The sequence below is a fragment of the Paramormyrops kingsleyae genome, chromosome 5, assembly GCF_048594095.1.
Source record: "Paramormyrops kingsleyae isolate MSU_618 chromosome 5, PKINGS_0.4, whole genome shotgun sequence".
Classification (NCBI taxonomy): Eukaryota; Metazoa; Chordata; class Actinopteri; order Osteoglossiformes; family Mormyridae; genus Paramormyrops; species Paramormyrops kingsleyae.
The window spans coordinates 14,991,620-15,004,198 of NC_132801.1; positions in this window are offsets into that span (position 1 = coordinate 14,991,620).

The window sequence follows — 12,579 nt, forward strand, 5'->3', positions numbered from 1 at the left end:
TCTGTTGTTCCTAAATGCTTCCGCTTTTCAACAATACCACTTACAGTCGACAGTCGAATATCTAGCAGGGAAAAAAAATCACAAACAGACTTATTGCAAAGGTGGCATCCTATGACAGCACCACGCTTGAATTCACTGAGCTCTTCAGAATGACCCATTCCTTCACAAACCTGACTGCATGGCTAGGTGCTTGATTTCATAGATCTGTGGCAATGGGTCTGAATGAAACATCGGGGTTTCAACGATTAAACAGTGTGTCTCAATACTTTTGGCCATATAGTGTGTAATAAATTTTTGTAACAAAATAAAAAAATTGTGAACCACAAAAGGCATGACAGAAAAATATCTGGAGCATATCCAATCGATGAATGAATCTGAAGAAATTTTTAGATGAATGAACTCAGGTGAAATGATTCAGTGAGACAAATCATGACTTCCATCTCTACAGTAGAGTAATCTTAAACCTATTAACTATTCATGAAATGCAATAGATTCTAAACAATTTCACACCCTGCACCACACCATAACCTGACCAGCACCCTGCATTGATTTCCTTCCATTGGCTTGGGCTATTAGCAGACTTCCTGAATCCCAATCTAGATTGCTGTATTTCAAATCAAAGAACTAGCTATACAAAGGCAAAAGATGTAAAAGTGTTAAATGTAAAATGTCTACTAGGCAAATTGCTTTTATCTTTATATTGCAGCTAGTGCTGCTGTATTATTAATCAGATGGAGTGAGGAACACTGCAGCTTTTGCAGCACAATGACCCCACTAACCTCCAGTTCCCCTCCCTGCTGAACCCATTGCATCTGGTCTGTAGACCATTTGCATCCATCCCTGGTGATTTTTATCGAAGTGCTTTGATGAAATCGAGGGAGTAATTTACATGGATTCAGATCAACTCTCTCAATTGCCACAAAGTCACAAAAATTCAGTGATCTGAGCCCTAAGTTAGCTGAGATTACTGGGCATGATAGAACAAACGTCAGCAACGACTAAATGAAACTATAAACTGTTGGCAAGACAAAAAACTTGTAACAGTAGTGACCTAAGCAAGGTATGATTTAGGTGAGTCAAATGGATTAGTGAACTTCATACCACTCGATGCTTTTTGTCTCGACTCTTTAGGCGACATCAGGTGCTGGACATTTTTTTTGTTCTTTTTGCTCTCTCTCCCTTTAAGTTCAGTAGAACTCTCACCCCAGTATAACCAAGTATGAAATTACAAATAAAATACAGTTTACATAAGAGAAAAAATGTAAAAAAAAAAAAAAAAAAAAGACCAAAGTAGGAAGTGAGCAGTGGACTTTCACAAATTCATTAATTCCTACCACAGACATGCCAGTTCGTGAGGTCCAGTACCTCTCTGGGGGCTGGACTCACCATTCTACTTCCTTCAAGATCCTGGTCAATCCTCTTGATGAGCTACTGAAAGCCATCCACTGAATATCTTAAAACACCCCCCCCCCAAAAAAAAATTTCAACAGGGTATTGATTCCACTCCATCTTACCTGTGAACTCATATCAGGGCATATAGCAAGGTAGTATTTCACATTTAATGAGAGAAGGATTTTTTTCCATGAGAATGTGAGAGTGGTTTATTTAGTACAAATAGAGAATAAATTGGGATTTTCAAGGGCCACATTCTTTGCTGAAAATCCTGCAGGCAGTAACACCTTGCAATAGCTTTGAATCTTTCACAAAGTTTAATCTTTTTGACAAACATCACTCTATTTCATTACTTATAATTTGTCCATTAACAAAAAGGCAATGTCCGTACATGGGAAAGAATCAAACAATTAATCACTACCTAAAACATCAGAGTAAACAATTAATGCAATCATCAAACTGTAAGTTATAGAAGAAAGATTACTATATCAGTTATCATACAAGCAGAGTCTCATTTACTACTTGTTCATACTTAAACCCTATTGAAAATAAAATTTCAGTAAAATTAAAATAGCTTCCTTCTTGATGTGGATTTCTGTGATATGCATAGACACTGCAAAGTTCTGCGGTGCCACTAGAGATTTTTGGCCCCCAACTCAACCCAACCCAACCAAACTCAACCCAACCCTACCAAACCCAACCAAACCCAGACCAATCCGATTAAGCCCCAATTTATTTGGCCCCCTGTCACTCAGGGGCCCTTGAAATAATCCTAACGTTCCCCGCTTTGCAGCACCCTTGACAAAGCTTACAGTTGGCAAATTCAAAGCGGTGGTATATAAATAAATTACATACATGTATATACATGATAATGTAGACAGTTTTGAATATGCAGTAAATACATTGCATATTACAGGGCAGAAAGTGCTGGTCTGAACTCCTTCCCTCCTATTTTCTGTAGCCTGGCAGGGGATGCAGAGCTGTCACCGGGGCAATGACACACCTCGGTATTCCCGGCCTCATTTGGAAAGCAGCAGCTCAGGTTCTTTGCAGGGCCTGAGGTTCCCCTCATCAGGGAGATGGGAAAGGAGTCAAGGAGTGAGCGGGGGCGGCACCGGAGGCTAGGCGTGCCTGTGACATCATCTCTGTGTCTCCCCTCTCTCCCCTTCCAAAAGAAACCGCATTTTGTTCTCGTTCTGATTTTCCGCACGGACGCCCAGATTTGTTTCCTGATGTGTTTCATAGTCCGTCAGAATTTTCAGCGTTTTTCAACATTTGTGTATCCTACCGCGAGTTCTGATTTTCAAATAACGTTCCCTGGCTATGTTTCATTTCAGCGGCACTATGAATTAATTTCTTTTTTCTCGCTGACCGGTCTGCTAATGTCATTGAACATTCTAAACAAAAAGGAAATAAAGAAGCCCTTCTAAAAGCTACAGAAGAGAGATTTTTTGTGAAACAGCTTTCATTTTTTTTCTGCTGAGCCATTCACTCTGCCGCTTTTATACACACTTGTACATTCCCCTACTGTCAACAGCTGCTAAGCCGGTTCGGTTTGCCGTGATCCTAAGTGTATGAGAATCGAGCCGCTGGCTCACTTCCCAGGCGTGTCAGGCTTCCTAGGATAGACACTGAATCACCACAACTCTAGCTGGATACGTGCTTATTAAAAATGGATAGATGGATGAAGGAATCCTTGAAATGTTGCTTTGAATCATTTACTGAGATTACAGTATCAAGACTTTCCCAGCTGCACTTTTTGGTAATTTTTCTTACCCAATCTAATCCAATCTTATCCAGTTCCTATAAAACTCATATAGCTGATATTAACTCTACTTACTATACCACAGAAAGCTTAGCAAAAAGAAAAAATAGCAACTGAAAATCACTTTTTTTTTTTTTACACTTTTCCTCACTTGGTACATTGCATATGTCAAACCCTTTAGGCTGGACAGTGTTAAGGTGTCATTGGTAAGTGAAAGGGAAAGTTCCTAAATAACCAACACGCTGCCTCTGCCTGATCCCTGTGATAACTAAGCATTAACTGCATTGCTGTTTGAACCAAAATGCATTATGCTTCATTAGAGAACTTGTCATTAGGCAGATGACAAGGATCTTGGGTGCAGAGAATATGACTTTTATTGGACTTCTTTTTGCAGTTGTTCACGGCCATCTCCATATCAGCACTCTTCCTTCAGTCATGAGAAGGAGTCGCGTCTGTGAGGAAATTTTGGATTCAGTGTATTGTTCAGTGATATTGTGTAAAGTATAACATATTCCTAGCTAATATTATTGCCTGCTTAGTCATATATTAAATTATACTTAAAATTAATCCACAAAACCAAGCAAATTGAAAATGTGATCATGCACAATTAAAACTGATACGAATCAATCGAGTGACTGAATCCCTGAAGGAAAAATAAATCTTGTGGTCTCTTTTCATTTTACCATAATTATTGCATTCTGGAGCAGACACTCAGTCTATTTGAATTCCAACGTCAAGCTTCTTTGCGTGTGTGTTTAATTAATGAATCTATAGCTGAGAGGTGTTGCTGCCTGGGATAGGCTCCTGTCCTCCCTGTGACCCTCACCACGATAAGCATTTGGAAGAAGAAGAAGAAGCAGAAGAAGATGATGATGAGGACGATGGTGATGATGATGATGATGGTGATGATGATGAGGATGATGATGGTGATGATGAGGATGATGATGGTGATGATGATGAGGATGATGATGATACGTAAAAGAGCTCATTCATGATGGGGGCATTGGGGGGGCATCCAGCAGCTGATGTTTCCATGCATTGATGCCGATGTTTCGTTCTAAATTGTCTCCTCAGTTTTTCGTGTTTATTGAGCGATAGCGTAATACTCATAATGGATTTATAGACATGAGGATTTATGTATTTTGAGCAGCTTTCATAAAAACATGGTTTTGCCTGTTTGTAGGGCTAAGCACCCTGGATCAAGTACCCTGCTGAAAGATAATAATAATAATAATAATTATTATTATTATTATTATTATTATTTCAGTCCTGAAATGGGCTGGAATCTTGTATAGTACCCCTGCAGTTTGTACTTCATAGTCGGTTGGTTGATGGATGGATGGATGGATGGATATACTGTAGTTAACTCAAGTAATAGTTTGATTCAAGCAAATAAACTGAATATTGGCTGACACCATATGCATAATTTGAAATTAATTATTAATAACTTAGTCATTTCTAATCAAGGCTTGGTCTACATGTTAAACATTTGGTATCAAGGAATAACATTCTAAATATTTCCTGATTAGTAATGTGTTCAATTGTTACTGACTGCTAGGCTAGCCAATCAATCGGTAGACAACTCAAGCAAAATACATTCTCGTTTCTTTTAGAGATTCTTCGTTTTCTCGCTCACTGCTCAGTTAGAGATATTTTTCTGCCAAATATGAACAATTGAAAGTGATTTGGTTTGTTCTGTAGGTATAGCATAGTATTAAACAGCAGGGACACTGCCCTGAGAAAGTAATGTCTCTAAATTCAGTGAAATATATTTGAGAAACAGTGGAGCTCATGTGAGCTAATCTAATCCCTAGTGGCGATATCTCTGTAGGTCTGTTAGGAATGTGATTAACAACAGTTAAGATGTATAGAATAAGGCTAAATAATATTAGTAATTACTAACATCACTTGCTTTAGAGCTTTGTGTTAAGCACTCTGGGACAGCCATGTGTGGAAGAGGGCCTTCAAACAGTCAAAGCAAAGTGCACCCAACAGAGGGAATCTCGGGTGGCACCCTGCTGTACCGCATTAGCCATCTGTGGCAAGGTGACCCCAAGAACGCAGTTTGCCATTAGTTTGTCTGTGTCCTTGCTCTGCTGTTGGCTGAGCACCTATAGGACTGTGGGTGGTTTTGAGCAAACATGCTCTTCTCCTGTAATGTTCAACAAACCTTGCTCAATAGCACCTATGGAGTGAAACGGCACATTGGAAGAGGTGTGTGCTGGTCCTCACCCCCCCGTCCCCCCCAACCTGGCATGGCTACTGTGTATTGAGGGAGGGACCTATCATCAGTGTCATGGCCTATACAAACCAATGGAGAAATACATTAAAAACTAATGTTGGCAAGTGCAGTATATAAAACAAACTGAAATGTAAACGCAAATGCAACTGCAATTTTGATATTTCTTGATTTATTTTTAAACTGGCACCATTACAAGAATTTTCATTTGTGAAAAGATATGTTTCTCCTCAAGGCTAAGGGACAATGAAGTACACGTGGAGCTGCAGAATGGAGGATTTCGGTGCCAAGCTGGGGAAATCAAAGGGAAGATGAGTCTGAAAAACCTCACAGCATATCTCTTCATCTAAAATACCCCCATTGCGTTTGATTGCCTTACATGTGAAGTTTTGCCTGGTAAACATAAATAACATCATGGAGTGGCTGCCCGCGTGATGCACACTTGTATCCCAAAGGCATTTTAGAAGCTGTCACTGATTACCTGAGGAGATACAGTGCAAAAAATGAGAGAAAATGCTGAGAGGCATCAAAACTTTTTCTCACTCATCCCTCTTCTGCCACATTTTAACTCTTTCTGTGGGCAGTTATTTTAAAATAAGAACTGCAAAGCACTCAGAACATGCAGGTCAAGTCCAATTAAAATTTTTATATTTTTTTCTGTGGATGTGGGTATTTGATATTGAAAATAAGGTAGTCACTCTTGTTCATGTTACTAAGAAATCATCTCTATACAATGTCATGGTGAAGGTGTAGACGTTATAACTCCAACCAATCATTCATTAAAGTGTGTCCAACCTGCTTTAGCTCCATTCACTGCAGGCAAAAGGCATTCGGCCAGTAAAAGAACATGACTGAGAACTCAGAAGAAACTGGAAACACTGCCCAAAGGAAGGCAAAGGTCCCCAAAGCAACTGTTCAATATCAAAATGAGAAATGAGTGCAGCATCGCTGCTGGTTATTACAGGAATATGTAACAACAAAAGATAAAACAGAAGATGGAATTGGGGGAGAACAGGAGATTACTACACAGAAACCATTTGTGTTTTATTTCTTTAATTTCATTTTTTTAATTATTAGAAGAAAGAGTTGCACTAACTGAAATTTGTAGACAGATAAATCCATATACAATTTTCCACTTTGGGGATGGTATGAAGGGCCATGTTACTCATGCTTTTCACTGAAACAGAACAAAATACTACAAGCTGTATTGCATATTTGATCAGTTAGCTATTAGTCATGATTAAACCAATGCTTTTAAGGGGTGATGATTTTCCATTGTTGTTAACGTCCCTGGAGAGCACAGACCATCTATTAAATTAACTATATAGGCATAATTTGATTATTGATGAAGGGAATACTGGAGAAAGGTCATTGGCAACAGTGTGAATAAAACCAACTTGTTTCTCTGTGTGCATTATTAACCGCTGGGATTTTTTCCCTGGGAAACATGGCCGCGATGCGGTGCATGTAGCACGTTGCTCTTGTCTGCAGGCAAACCAGGACAGAATGAAAACCATGCTGGAGAGAGACCAATATTTCTGGGATGTTTAATTGTTCCTCTGAATTGTTTGCTTTCCTTTTAAACAGATAGCGGTGCTTTAAATAGATCCCTAATTCAAACAGTGAACATTCCAGAGCAAAGTCGGAATATTTTATTCTAGATACAATGTTTGTCTTCACTAGCTTTAAGCCGCTGGTAGATCAGTGAATGCTGTTAGAAAGATGTTTCCCCACTGAACGTGTTGCGTGGTAATGATCTCTTGATTACTGTTAGTGCACTTGTTAAGCCGGCTTGCACTTCTGCCACGATGGTGCTGTCACCTAAAATCTTTACGCCATAAACGGAATTATTCATAACCAATGAAACAAAACGGTTGCCAGTGCATGCTACTGGAATGTAATTTCAGTCATTTTTATCAACTTTACCATAAACTATAATAAAGTTAGACACACACATACACACACAGATCTTTTTGTTTATCATGAGATGGTTCATTCTTACATGCATAATGTCTAGAAATGGTCAGTGGAAGTGTGGGGAATGCAAACCAATTCTATACTACCTCTGCCAGCTCTCAACATCTTTCATTCCAGAAGCTGTTCCTATATAAACACCATAAACAAGTTATCAGTGTTTGAGTTTAATTCATACTGCATTATAATTCAGTGAAGTTGTTTTGAGCAGCAACGTGGCGCAAACATCAGATAGAAAATGTTTATGTGTTCTCACCGCCGGATAATTTCTAACCTTCTAGCAAGTGGTATAAACAAAGCGGCTTGCTGGCTTGAACACTGCAGAATGAATAAATAAGGACAAATCACATTAATTTTACCACTGGTTTGTCTGCTGTGAACGATTGCTAACTGAGAGTAGCTAGCTTATTGAGTCACATACCTGTGAGGTCAGAAATGCTGTGGAAAGTGAATATTTCGGGTGCCAGGTGTGTTCAAATCCAGGAGAACTAAAGCAGTTTAGTACTTCAGTTGGCCTTTATGAGCTACATGAAAAATGGGTAAACAATGTCTTTATTAATTTTCTAACCACGATGATGTAATACAACAAAGAATAGCATAAAAGCAAAGAATCACAAGTTACTTCTGTAATATTTGTATCTCTGATTAGCCACCTTGTATGCTGGTTCTTGTTCTAACGTAGAGCCAATCTGTCACTTAATTAGCCATGATTCAGCTGTTCATATGAGGAAGCACACTATTCAAAATGGGCATGTTGGTTGATAATTGTCAAACTGTGTTAAACCAAAATCTGTTTAAGAAAGATGAATAATACCCTGTTTATAATTTCTATAGTTTCCGATAATTGCAGATAAGTGATTGTTTTTTAATAATGTAAATATGCATGTTAAGGTACTAGTGTAGCCTTGTGTGTGAATAGGCAGTGTCTTCTTTTATATGTATTAGATGTAAAGAAAAGGCTATGGACTGATGATGAGGAGCATCTTGACCATTCCACCCCAGCTTTGTTTGAGAGGCAGGTACTAGAACAAACAGTCCAGGTACATTGTGTATAAGAATGTGCATAAAGCTACTATATTCATTTTTTATCTCTATATTCATCTCATCCATCCCCAGTCCTTATCAAGACCTTTGTAGTATCTTCTACTTGCATTCTATGGAGAAGCCTAGGTTTGTGTGTTTATTTCTTTGCTTGTTTGTTTTCTTTCCTGAGTACAGAGACACCCTCTGCACGACATCGGTAAACAAACCTTTCTATGGTTTTAACATTCCCTGATTTATGAAACAAAAGTTGTTAGGGCAGTTATTTATCTGTCTATGTTGCTGATTTATGATGACTTTGAGTGTAATCTCCGCTCTATACACCAACCTCATTCACTGGTTCTGTTACAATAGTAGTGTTGTAGTCAAGACCGCCTAAACCGAGACCAAGACATTGCCGAGACCGGAGGGTATTAAGACCAAGACACTGCCGAGACTTGAGGGTACCAAGACCAAGACACACTAAGGCGAGACCAAGACCAAGACTGGTCGAGACCAAGACCAAGACACTGCCGAGACTTGAGGGTACCAAGACCAAGACACACTAAGGCGAGACCAAGACTGATCGAGACCAAGACCAAGACCGAAAACAGACTAGTGCTAGAATCGACATCACATTACTCAGATCAACTGTAGAGAAAAAAGGCATTGCTGTAAAGTGTCATTACTCGTTAAATCAAGTTCATGTTATCTTTTCAATTATATTGTCCATATGTCCATATGTCTCTCATTTAAAATCTCCTAGATTTGTCATAGTTACGAGGCCTGATTGAAAATAATATTCTCAGCAATCCTCTCCTATAACCATTTTTTCAGAAGTCGTCAAGGGAAAGAGATGGGATGTACCAGAAAGATGTTCATATTAAGTCTCTTATACCAGGGACAGAGGCCTCGAGTAAGCTATGAATATGGCTATGTAATGATCCTTTGCTTTGAATTGAAGAGAATGAGCCTCCAGATTGACTTGCACCTCCATGACCGTGCTTTCTAATCAATGTAAAATACCTAATTTATCTGAATTATAACTATGCTATAGATTTCACGGACATTTTCGGACATTTCTTTGCCGATGTATGATGCAATGTGTATGATGTGTGTGGACTGTGAAGCACTGGCAGTGTCTGTTGAGAAAATGTATAAAATGTAACGTTTTTAAAATAGATGCATCTGACTGGTTGCATTTGAATTGAGGCGTGTAATAATGATACTGTTCTGTGAGGATGTGCTGTTTTCTCTTTTTTTCCCCATCCCATCGAGACCGCTATGTCCGAGACCAAGACAAGACCGAGACCAAATGGAGTGGAGACCAAGACAAGACAGAGACCAAATAGAGTCGAGACCAAGACAAGACCGAGACCACAAAAAAGACCGGTCTCGAGAACTACAGCACTATACAATAGTACAGTTACGTTCTGTTTTGGTCATCTCAATTATCTGTGTAAAGCAGAGCCATCTTGGAACTTAAATATTTGAGTTAGTTCAAGCCAGTGTAAAAACCTTATAATAACAGGATTACATTATTTATGTGTTTTTGTCATGTCACCTTTGACTTAACTGGTGCTCCTTCCTGAGTCATTTGTTGTGATAAAAAGTGTAACTAAATTGGACAAATGGGATGACTCTCTATTAACAAAGACTTGCTTAAGCAGCATCCTCTCTTTTGTGAGTGGAAAAGGATACGAGGACTTTTCAAGTTCTTAAAAAGATTGTTTTGAAGACTCTTAACACCAGTATACTCTTCTGGGAGGTCTTGTGTATGTGCAGTGAGATGTACATAAGAGAGAGGACTGACAGTGAATGACAGTGTGTGAATAGTTTATTTTAAATTGTGTTATGAGGAGATAAGAGAGAGCAATGGGTGGAGACATACCGGAGAATATCAGAGGAAAACAGTTCTTGAGAGTCCTGATACATACCCTGAACCAGAGATAGATAGCTGCCTTCTACTTTTCCCCTGTTTTTGCCACAGTTAAGTCGATTCCAACTGACTCTCAGATGCCAGTACCTGCAGCATCGCTTAAGTGTGATGGAAAGCAATGAGGCAGAGAGTATGAGCCCCACAGACGGCTAGCTGTCACGTGATAATGCATCAAAACTGTAAATAGAATTTAGCTTGGCCAGCTTCAGCTGTAGCTTCTGCAGCACGATTGTGTGAATTGTGTTCTGTTGCTACAAATATCTACATTATTGGTCAATATCAAGGCTCGCACCACGATCAAGTCATACAGTACATTGAATATAGCTCAGGTCTAGTCTTAAGACTAAATCTTACAAATGATACAAATTGCACAGTATTGAACCAGTATCAGAATGTATTCACTGATTAGACTTCTAAGCACTTATGTACCTCTGGCTAAGGGCATCTGCCAAATACTGTAGAGGGTTCTTAGTTGCTCAGAATTCCAAGGGCAGATGTGCTTTTATTTCCAAGGTACGTTTTTCTTCCGGCCAGAGGTTTTGTGCTTTATATCCTCCTTTTTCCATTTTTTTATTATTAATAAAGTTTTCATCCTCCTTCACGGGAAGAAGCTGTCTTCTGTCTTTTACCCTCTCGCCACAATACTGTAAATGTAAATTCATAATTGAACCAAAAATTTATTTCACAGATGGTTTTATGTAAAGCAACATACAACTGAGAAAGCCAAGTTAGTCATTATCCCTTTATATTAGGTTTGAGGGCCACGCTCAAGGGCCCAATGCTGATATCGCTTGGCTGATCCAGATATTGGACCTGGGACCTTCTGATCACAGGCACCACGTCCTAAACTGCCAAGCCGCACACCACCCTTTGTGACGGAAGAGAATAAAATTAATGTTCTTTCAGGGCTGGATCATGGTCCTGTGGAGTGAGCACCTGCCTTTTGGAGACCTCCCTGTCCTAGGGGGTGGGGGGGGGGCATACAGGTATAGTCCACATATCACGTAAAGGGTCTGGATGCCGGAGAGCCTGCAGGTGAAGGGCTAAACTTTGGATTGAACTTTGGGGGGGGGGGAGGTGAAGTCTCCACCCATTTTGGGAGAAACATGATTATTGCAGGAGTTGTATGAGCCGGTTTTGATTACTATTGGGGGCATTATAATCCCCCATCCCCCCTGTAATTTACACCCATGCCGCAGGTCCTGGTAGTTCACGCTCGCTGTATGCGGAAAGGGCCCCGGGCCCCGGATGGTCAGCTTCCACTCTACATGCTGGAGGCCCTTGTGGTTACCTTGTGCTGTATATGTCGAAGGGCCCTGGGCCCCTGATGGTTATCTATTGCTGTATATGCAGGGAGCCCTGGTGGGAAATCCGCATTGTATATGCAGGTCATAGTGTTTAGTTTGCACTATAAATGTTGCAACTAATGCCTGCAATGCTCTGAGACTCCCCTCCAGCCTGAGGCCCCAGGGCACTGGCCCAGTCAATAATCCATCCATGCATGCATATGGCAATCTTCAATAACAGTTTGCTCAGGGTCATTTTGATACAGAGCATGTCCCACATATCTCACTCTGCAGCTTATTATATAATATTTAAAGGTACCATCCATCCATTTTCTGAAACCACTTGTCCTATTCAGGTTCACGGGGGGGAGGGGTGGGGGGCACAGGCACAGAACAACCCAGGATGGGTCACCATCCCATCACATGGCACACACACACATACCATTCACATACACATGCATACCCATGGGCAAGTTGGTAACTCCAATTAACCTCAGCATGCTTTTGGACTGTGGGGGAAACCCCCCCCCCAATGCCAGACACAGAGCCAAAAATACTAACCGCTTCACAACTGTGCTACCGCTAAAATACATTTTATTGCAAAAATAAATAAATAAATAAATAAATAAATAAACATTGAAACATGGTGAGAACATACATCCCAGACATATACAGCTGATTGGACAGCACCATCCATTTTGGAGCCCTGGTAGGTTTTTCAAGGCTTACTTCATGCACAATGCTGCATGTTCTTTTATTCATACATTTTATGCAACGTCTGTGTAATTTTCTGATCCCACAGTATCCATCAAAACATTGCGTTCAGGCTCCTATCTTCAACCTGTAATTTTACTTGATTGTAGTTAATGTCTGTATGCTCATGTCCCCACAAACATGTCTGATTCATCCAGTCTTGATTTGTATTATCATGCTGTTTATCCCCACAGACTCGAATAGCAATATA